Consider the following 9,203-nt stretch of genomic DNA (forward strand, 5'->3'; position numbering starts at 1 on the left):
CCGCCTTTCGAGCTTTAAAATAAGTGTGTGTTCATTATTCCTTCAAGCCCCACTGCACAATATCCAAAGGGACCAATTCAGTTCCCAAACCGCCACGTATTTATTCGCACCGCAAACGTAAACAAGGGAGAGAGGCCGAATGAATGCTTCGTTTTTTCCAACCTACTTTGACACTTTAGAGGTGAATATTGATCTTTTCTTGTTTCCACCAACCTTCAGCAGCTACCTGGATGGAAGGAAGACAAAGAGGCTTTTTTTCAGTCCTAAGACTAATTGCTCTCCCCTACGTTTTGCTTCATTGTATCATATACATGCGGCTTCTGGGACAGATTGCAAGCTTGCAGAAGGAGGGGAGTTTGTTATGAAACAGGAAGTGAGAGTCGGGAGTAGCATGTGTCAAGCGGGGCCTGTGGTTTCTATTTAAGTGACAGAATCAGCTCTGGAGATGAACTTGAGAGAGGAGACAGTCTTTCCTAGGTGCAAAGTCATTGCTTTTCTGAATTATATGACTGATACATTTTTGTGGAACAATAATTTTTTTTGAAATTACTTTGAAGCTCACATTGCCAAGAAAGCCAGACTGCCCTTCCCTCATAACTCTATGACATCACCCAGTTAAATCATTTTTCAGGGAACATCTATGTTTTGCTCTTCCTACTCAGTATTGTCTAATGTTCTTCCCCGAATCCACTGGAAAATTAGACTCTTTTTGTTCAGGTTTAAGTTGCAATGTTATCACTTCTGCCCATCCACGGCTGGCCTGTTTTGAGAAAAATTCTAATTTTAATTTTAGCAGTGGCGTGTTATGGCCGTGTGTGTGTGTGTGTGTGTGTGTGTGTGTGTGTGTGTGGTGTGTGTGCGTGTGCAAAGAATCCTTTTTTTGGTTTGCAGTGAGTCACAGTTTTAATACTTTGAAAGGCTCTCCACAGGCCGCTTTCTCACGTGTGAGTGTCCTCACTTTGAAATAGCGGCTGATGCAATTTTGAAGTTAGATCCTCTGCAGAGAGCACAGGGAGAAGAAACAGGGAAGGAATTTGGTTAGAGGTCTCGGATAAGGTAAGATTCTATTGCAGCCTCCCTGTCAACTTCAATGACACAAAGACAGTGCTTGTCCCTGATCCCAGTCAGGAGACAGACCCGCAGCAGGGACCATAGAAGACTGCCAACTTTTTCTATGTTACAGTGTTAAAAATATACTTCAATGTCATTCTTAGAGCTTTCATACACAGAGGACTCTCTGAGCATTCGTGCGCTTCTCAAAGCACGTTATGGATAAATTAATAACAATTTTCAGGTTACATTTTCGGGACGCAGCGCTGCATTTCATTTTCATCTCAACGGTGACTGAGTTCTTTTTGCCTGTTACTGAACACTTTACCCAGAGGCAGGGAAAACTGCTTTGGCCCATCAAAAACATATGACTCATCGAATTATTGAAATGCAGCATTTATTGAGTCTCTACTATTTAATGAGTACTCTCTTAAAATGACATATTAAAACACTATTTAAAATTCTCTACATTCATTTACTCATATGCTTGTCCCTCCTTTGTGGAATAAACAGTGGACCTTGGAGATATAAACACCCATAAATGTAGGCGCTCTCTCCCCCACCCCCCCAATCCAGTAGTCCATTCAGGAAAAGCATAAGAAAAATTATGCTCACTGTAAATACTACTATGTTGGATGGGAACAGAAGGGATAGGTGGTCTCACAAGAGGGCCCCTTTCATTCTTTACAGGCAGGGGAAGCCGAGGGTCAGGAAGTTCTCTAAGAGTTAAGAACTGTTAAGGCAAGAACAGATCGCAGGGCATAGCAGTGGTCAGTCTGACCAGTCCCATAGAGCACTTGATACTGTCCTACAGTGTCCTAGGGAACACTGTAGAGGGAAAGGTGACCCAAGGAGGCAGAAATACCGCAGGGGCCTCTGCAGAGTGTCCCTGCTAATTCCTGTTTTGATAGGGTCCCCTTTGTGCTGCATCTCAACAAGAATGTCATCCATCAGAGTGGATCGAGATCTCTGTTTCTACACAGCTCATGATAAAAAGACAATTTCCTTTTCAGGGATGAAAAAAAAAAAAGAAGAACCCTTCAGGTTGGATTCTGCAGATCGACATGTACCATAGACAGATGACTCCTACCATCTACGTTAAACTCACATTATAATAAAAGTAATGGAGGTGATAAGACTCGTGAATCACATCACAGACTTTGGAGGAAGCGGCATGGGGACCCACTGAGGAAAATTACAGGATGTCTTTCGATGTTTTAAAAAGAAACACGCAGTAGCTTCCACCATTTCACAGAAATGGGTGTGTTTTGGCTTGATCATATGCAATAAGGCATGGCAGAGGGAATATATAAATGTATACATATGTTTCAGAAAGGCAAATTAAGAAGGCTAATGCACCGAAGGAGTCTAGGGATGTGGGAACAGCACAATGGAGCAGATGCTGCAGTGCTCACAAATAAGGCATCTGCGTCGCAGGTACGGAGCAGATGAGGTGCATTAAAATCATCTGTTTCTACTCTTCCTCGCAACCCACTTACATAATTCTGGGCCAACTTTTAAAGGGGGGAGGATTTACCGAACTTCCTCTTCCTTAGTTCTTGGTAAATAGTGAATCACGGAGTGCTTCCCGCTAAAGAAGACAAATCTCTCCACAGCCCAGAGAGCACAACGTGATGTACACACAACAGGGGAGAGTGACAGTCCCTGTGAACGGGAAATCCATGGTTTTGCTCCATGCTGCTATTTTTTTTTTTTCTGGGACCATTGGCTGCCGAGGCTGGCTCAGGATGTACCCCTGGGGCCATGATTCTCCATCGAGACAGTACTCAGTTCAGATGTCCTTTTCTCTCCAACAGTCGAGGTGGTCTCTGAAAGCCTTTCTATAGCTGTGTGGAGAGGGAAAGAAGGTATTTCATAACAGGCAAGTGGCAGCCATTCCACATTGAAGAGTGGGCCCTGGAGACAAGCCAGTCTCTCCGCAGTCTCGCATTTGCCTGAGTCTGTGCGTTCGCAAGTAGAACTCGAAATAGCTTGAGTTATATAAAAAACGGCTGATGAAGACTCTGAACTTTAATGTGTGATGCTGTGAAATCATAGATGACACTAGCAATTCTCCAAGTCAGTCTTTAAAGAACGTCATTCGTACAGGGGTCCAGAGCACGGGAAAGGTCCTGTCCTGTTCTGGGAAGATAAAACAAACAAACAAACAAACAAACAAACAAACAAAAAAACAGGAGCCTGAATGAAATGTCTGCCCAGCTGGGTCTGACCACGTGTTTCTTTAGTTCCTTGGTGAGGAAAGATCTGAAGTCATCCAGCAGCCTATCGTAGTTAGGCTAAGATATTGTGAGTCTGGACTGTTTCAGGTAAACAAGATGGTAACCGTCCCATGTTCCACCGCATCAGTCTATCAGTACACACGGGTCGGTTGTGAACGCCTAATGTGTCTGCGTAGTTCTGTGCACACATGATTTCCTTTGACAATATGAGAAAAGAATTCCCATCTGGATCTGCCACACTGAGATAGGTGCTACTGATGTGGCAATACCAACAGCACTCCTCAAACACAACCCCAACCGGGAAAATTCCTCTCTGGGTGTGCCAGGAGAGCACCCTCAAGTCTGTGCTTGTTAAAGAGATTCATAGAATGCTTGCAAGGTGAACACCAGACCAGGCCCTAAGGCCTTTTTGTAATCGGCAAGAATGCTGAAGCAAGGAGGACTTCCCAAGGTACAAAAGGTTACCCCTGGGACTAGAACCCCTGATCTCAAGAACATCCTCCAAGTTCTGGAAGAGAACACAGGGAGCTGATGGTGTTTTTCAGTAGAAGATATTGCACAATGTAAACATATTATCTGCCCCACAAAGAACTGTAGTTCCCAACCTGATGAATGGGCCCTGGATATCAAGCACGTGTGACGAAGAAGCCAGAGCTCTTACGTAGAGCGTCTCTTGTTCCTTTAAAGTTCTCACTGATTATGGGAGAACGGCAGAACCGTCACTTGCTATTTTCCTTAGCATGGCTAGGAAACCACAAATCTGAAAAGACAGATGGTGAGAGGGGACAGTTTTGGAAATAGCATCACGGAGGCTGAAGTGTTTCACTCTCTAGTTGGGCACATCTGTGGCCTGACCACTTAATTAGCTCTCGGAAGAGTCCAAAGCTTGTGCTCCTTCCTGTTTTTCTTGTCACAGATAAATGCTGCTATACTTTACATGGTCCCAAACATTAAACAGAGGGAAGTCTGCTTTATGTATTACTAGGAGATAAAGAAAAGGTCTCCATTGCAAACAGGTCACCATCTCTAAAGAGCTGTGGTCTCAAAGGATGGAGACATAATATAGAAACCTCTCACAAGAAGTGAGTTTTACGATCCCCAAACCCAACCTCTTCTTTTAAACACAGGAACGAATTCTGGAAATTTCAAGCTGTCCCCTGGAAGGGACATGAAACCTAGAGGAGTTGAAGCAAGGAGAGATGCGTGGGAACCCTGGAGTGATTACATGGCACCTTGCCAGGTCCCTTGGCAAGTGGGAGTATTTGAGGAACCACTTCCTGTTCTCCTACATTTCGACACTCCTGCTTAAAGGAGGTGTTCAGCTGGAGAGACACTCCAACTGAGAACAACCAGGCACTGCCTTGTATGGAAATAGATGAAATGGAAAAGGAAAGGGAAGGCAGCATACGGCAATGGTGGCACTGCGGGTTATGTGGGGACACGACCACCGCACAGCAAGCATCTCTTCACACAGTACATCTGGACTTGTTACTTTGTCTGGGATTCTTCACCTGGCTCCTCAGAGAGATACTGTTCTTATCTATGGCATTCCAGTGTCCCCTCTCTCTAAGGCATTCCTACGTCCCCTCTATTTCTTTTCTTTAATGGAATCCTGTTCATTTACAATACAAGCCACAGTGTGATTTTTTTAAGTGGTAATTTAATAAGTATTTGTGGAGAGTCTCTTTTACTTCAGGCATTATACTCAACCCTGGGATGATGATGAATGAGTAGATGAGAGACTCTGGTTTTCTGAGCTTCCTGCGTCTTGAGAATGGGAATATGTCACACTCAGGAACACTGACTTGAAGCCAGATGTTGTGCTCTACTTTGTGTGCAGAGCAGACAAGCTCTCTTACTCTACTCAAAGGGCGCACAGCATGTAAGTGATGCGGGATTAGTTAACAGCTTCCTCTTGCAGCTGGATAAAATGGAGTTGTGTGAGAAGGCTCAGACTCTTGTCTAGAGTCATAGCTTATTCGGAACCCGTTGGTCTCTTTTTGTAGAATAGATGCTCCATGGTATTGAAGTAGCTTGGCTACTGCTTGTCTGTTGTATCCTTGGAATATGGTACACAGGGAGTGCTTAGAAATGCTTCCTGGGCATGGCTTGCATGTGACTCAGTCATAGGGCACTCAGTCTACCCTAGACCCTGGATTCTGTTTTCAACATAGCAAACAAATATATGAAAGTGATAAAAAAAAACCTAAACATTTACCGAATGGATGTAAGAAGATGATGGTTCATAAAAAAAAAACCCATAAGGAATTGTCTGGGCTATTTCCATACAAAGGACAGCACATGTTAGAAGATGCTATAGCCGCTCATGCACAGCAATTTTTTCCTCTTGGTTATGATCATGTGTCTTCTAACAGAGAAGCATTCTATTGCTCACTGTGTATGACCCCTGTGTCCTCTCTAGTTAATACTTAAAGCGAAGCTTGAATTCCTCTCCTATTACTGTCTCCTGTCTACCTGTTTATTGACGTTGCTGTGTTTGGTCTCCAGGAAGCTTACCCTCCCCTCAGTTTGGCTTTCAGATGAGTGACTCAGGGACTGGCTCCTACACCCTGGCATCAGAACTCAGAAGCCAGGAGTTTGGAAGAGTCTTTATTTTGGTATCTAAGTGAGAAGAAAATACCTGGTCCATCTTGCCAGTGCTCAGGAGGAAGCAGAGAGAAGTCAGAACAATAAAGATGGTGTCTGGGTGATCCCTGTGAAGGTGATTCTGTTTATAAGCATATATGCTCTGCAAGCTCTGCCTTAAAGCATGGGTCAGGCTGCCCATTCTCAGTTTCATGGAAGTAGTAATATGTTGTCAGGGGACTCCTGTGTCTTGGCACAGCTTTGGAATGGCTTCGAGGCAGGAAGACTCTGAGTCTGTGAAGTAATGAAATTCACACATGTTCCAACAGAATCAGGAAGGGTTGAGAAATTTGCTGGGGAATGAAACGAGCTACAATGGGGGAAAATCCTCAGTCAGCAGCGGGTCTATCACGAGCTTTCTTAGCAAGTGGATGGAAGATGTTACTCCTGACGAAAATGACAGAAGTAACATTTCAACCATCAGACTCCTGGGCTGAGGGTTCTGTGCATCAGCTACTTGGTTCTTACAGCAATTGCACACAAGGAGGATTATGAGACACAGCGGGACGCGCTCACTTCAAAGATGTGATTCTAACACAGGTCTGATGGACTTGGGATTTGCCAATAGTCCTGGCTTTCACAGGACGGCCTTATAAGGATAGAGGATGGGGGATGGGGAGGAGAAGAAGGGTGAGCTGTCATTATTGGAGTCTTCTCTCCCTTGATCTGGGATTCACATGAGTTGTTAGCCATGGGAGGAGGGGATCTTTATGGATATTTCCCTTGGATATTTTCCCACTTTTGCCTCCTTTTCTCTTATTCTAGTGAGTCGTTTGCATAGGAGAGGGGTCCAGGTGGGACAGGCTAATATACTTCTCATGAACATGTCACAGGGATGGCGTTTCTATCCTCTTTTGCAGAGAACATCAAGAACAGGATAGGAACTAACCCAAAACAGAGTACACAGCTTCCAACTGGTAGAACTTGAGCAGTTGAACACGATTGCTTTAGACCCAAATCTTTGCTCTTTTCTGTTGTTGTAAAAAAAATATAAAAAAATAAAAAGGCTGTCTTTTATCCTCACTAGGTCTGGCACTGCAGTGCTCTAAGATATCTGCTGGGTATCTTAATTCTCAGTCAGCAAAGTGTCTCACCCGCTTTGCTCCGTCCCATATCACACTGCCGATGGCCTCTCTCTGAGCCTGGCAGCAATCTCTCTACCTATCTAGTTCCCAAGGCAGGTTTCCATGCCAGAAACACACATCCCAACTCCGTGGCGGCCCAGACCAGCTGCCCCACACTCCTTACACTTAAATCGCTACATGAAAGAACATACAACACAATAACCTTTGACTCAATTTATAAGATATAATTGCCCACCTAAACATACAAAGTCCAATACACATCCATCCCTTAAGAACATTAATAACAACCTGTAAAGGCACAGCGTGAAATCTTAACGTCACCCGCCATATTGTCCTGCCACGGCTTCTCTCCTTCTCCCTCCTGTCTCTTCCTCCTTTCCGTTCCAGTCTCCTCCTCTTCCTTCAAACTTTTCTCCTGCCCATCCTTCCTTCTCATCCAATGATAGGCCTCCTTCTATCCTGTACCCGCCCCTCACCTGTAATTTACAAATGAAATGCGGAGAAGGTTCTGGTGAAGTCACCTGAGTCCTGAGTACTGGCAAGGCAGCTGTCCTTGGGGCAGTGGAATTAGCATCAAAATACAGATAACTCCAGGGCAAACCACACTTTTCAAGACCAAATTAGCTGTCCTGCCCATGGAGGGTATCTTCTTTCTTGTGGCCCACACAGTCACAGCTCTCCTCTCCATAGAGAGCACAAGGGAGGGTATGCATGCCCATTCTGCTCTCATTTCCTTTCCCTGCAGCTTCTGGGCATGAAAACACCTCTTGTTTCATTTCCAGTCACACATCTATTTCCCCCTATCTGTGGAGCATGTGGGATACAGAAAGTAAACCAAAAGGTGCCAGCACCCCCCAAAGGAGTACTCTTTCTTGGGGTTTCTTTAGCTGTAAATACCATCCCTCCTATAAGAACTGGGGCTGGAACTAAGGGTTTATATGGAGAGAATATTTTGTTAATTTCTTTCCCATGAAAGAGAAACAAAATTTGATTCTCTGTGAGACAAAGTGCCCAGTCTTCATCCTGGGTTTGCTGGTCTCCATGAAGAGGCAGAAGGCTAGGGCTGTGTCAAGGAATAAGATCAGCAAGACAGCAGACTTTTCCTGAATGAACAGCTAAACTTAGGAGGAGGGGTGAGAGAAGTGATTTAGTTTGCAGTTCACCCTAAGGTCTGCACTAACAGGAGTGTAGGCCATAAACGAACTGAAACCATTATGGTCTCCGTGGTCCTTGCTAGAATGCCCTCTAAGCAAGAGAAGGACCCTAGGGGATTTACTGGGGTCAGTTCAGTTAGAGACAAGAATTGCGTTCCCCAAGTATTAACAACAAAGACACCTTTCGATGTATACACCAGAAGAGACCTGATGGGCCAGATGTTAGTTTCCTCAGGAAGGGTTCTTCATTTTTTCATTTTTTTTTTTTTCATTTTTTTTTTCCGGAGCTGGGGACCGAACCCAGGGCCTTGCGCTTGCTAGGCAAGCGCTCTACCACTGAGCTAAATCCCCAACCCCAGGAAGGGTTCTTCAATGCCATCTCTTTATTCTTGGGGAATCTTAAGGAAAAAACGGAATAATAGAAAGAGCTTTAGTTTTCTCTAAGGGAAGAAGATTAGGTACGAACACACCTTGGGTTTGTGAGTCTTTGATGGGGCACTTTCTGTCCTGCTGAACACAGATGGAGATGTGAATGGAGCCTTCCTGTACTACTCGCCTCACCTAGGACCTCGTCAGAACACAGGAAGGAGAGTCGGAACAGTGAGTGAGAGAGACAGAGGCAGCAAGGAGGAGTCAGAACGAGACTAGCATGTCACATGCTAGTCCTCTGCCTCCCGTAGCAGGGCTGACCTATCAGTTCTGAGTTCCAGAGCTGGTGTACAGCTGGAAGCCAGAAGGGAGACTGCTACATGACTCAGTGTAGTCAAGACAAGGAGAGCAAGTGGCAAACCGGGGACACAGGTCTAGAGAAGCAGCGAGAACAGAGAAAAGTTGTATTTTGATGCTTAGGACAAGAACATAATCTACTAAAAAACAACAAACCAACCAGCCAAGTAACCAAGCAACCAAGCAACCAGCCAACCTTAGGGCTTTGAAGAGGTAATAATTATCATATTGACTTAAGGTTTCTTAGTAGACAGGACAGAATTCCTTCCTTTTCAAGTCCCAAGAATTTTCAGATTCTCTTG

General features: G+C 44.6%; 1 long non-coding RNA gene across 1 annotated transcript in view; it reads left to right on the forward strand.

Annotated features, from left to right (window-relative positions):
• LOC148006839 (uncharacterized) overlaps positions 1-2,288 on the forward strand; it is a 15,223-nt gene extending 12,935 nt beyond the window's left edge. Inside the window, exon 3 of the long non-coding RNA XR_015644658.1 lies at positions 2,064-2,288. This is a non-coding gene — a long non-coding RNA (uncharacterized LOC148006839). The remainder of the gene's footprint in view (positions 1-2,063) is intronic.
• Positions 2,289-9,203: the final 6,915 nt, after the last annotated feature.

The sequence above is a fragment of the Rattus norvegicus genome, chromosome 1 (genome assembly GCF_021556685.1).
Source record: "Rattus norvegicus strain SHRSP/BbbUtx chromosome 1, alternate assembly SHRSP_T2T, whole genome shotgun sequence".
In the NCBI taxonomy this organism is placed as follows: Eukaryota; Metazoa; Chordata; class Mammalia; order Rodentia; family Muridae; genus Rattus; species Rattus norvegicus.